The following is a 1,146-nucleotide window of genomic DNA, read 5'->3' as shown; positions in this document are numbered from 1 at the left end:
TAACATGAAGTCCTATGAGTGCCATCTGATGAAGATCATCAAAGGATAGTGATTCATTTAATCGCTATTTCTGACTTTTGTGAGCCTCTCCTTGGCTGGAAAATGGCTGTACGGTTTTCTGTGACTAGGTGCTGACATAACATAATCGCAAGGTGTGCTTTCGCTGTAAATCCTTTTTGAAATCAGATACCATGGCTGGATTAACGAGAAGTTTATCTTTAAAGTGGTGTATAATATATAATATAATATAATACTTGTATGTTTGAGGAATTTTAATTATGAGATTTGTTGTTTTAAATTTGGCGCCCTGCAATTTCACTGGATGTTGGTTAGGTGGGACGCTAGCGTTAAAGAAAAAAACATTCTGGGCTTGACATTAACCTGTTTATCCACTTGTCCTTCAGACAAGGAGGTGACTGAAAATCTAGTGTTGTTTGATGCAAGAAAACATTTTACAAAATAAAATACATTATTATTCCCATACCATTATTACAGTGAATCAGACAAATTATGCTACCCTCTGCCTATTGGCTACTTAGCTTATTCAAGCCTGTCTCAAAATACAACACTGCCCCTTGAAGACTAAAAAATATAAATCTTTACCTGACTCGATTTTCAAAGATGTCTAGAAATTGACAGGTTTTGTGCTCTTGTAGGAAGCAATCATTCCCCTATTGCGGACTAGAAATGATCTATAACTGGGCTAATAACTAACGAGCTAGCAAAGGATATGAGGCTACATGCAGCTCTCTCTTTGATCTCAAAGCAGCACATCTACTCACAACCGCTCATGCTGTAAACACAGTCCAGTTCAAAGTAAATGGCACAGATCCATATACAGTGGGGCAAAAAAGTATTTAGTCAGCCACCAATTGTGCAAGTTCTCCCACTTAAAAAGATGAAAGAGGCCTGTAATTTTCATCATAGGTACACTTCAACTATGACAGACAAAATGAGGGGGAAAAATCCAGAAAATCACATTGTAGGATTTTTTATGAATTTATTTGCAAATTATGGTGGAAAATAAGTATTTGGTCACCTACAAACAATTAAGATTTCTGGCTCTCACAGACCTGTAACTTCTTCTTTAAGAGGCTCCTCTGTCCTCCACTTGTTACCTGTATTAATGGCACCTGTTTGAACTTG

The sequence above is a fragment of the Salvelinus sp. IW2-2015 genome, linkage group LG6.2 (genome assembly GCF_002910315.2).
Source record: "Salvelinus sp. IW2-2015 linkage group LG6.2, ASM291031v2, whole genome shotgun sequence".
Lineage (NCBI taxonomy): Eukaryota > Metazoa > Chordata > Actinopteri > Salmoniformes > Salmonidae > Salvelinus > Salvelinus sp. IW2-2015.
Note: the sequence above shows the minus strand (reverse complement) of the source record.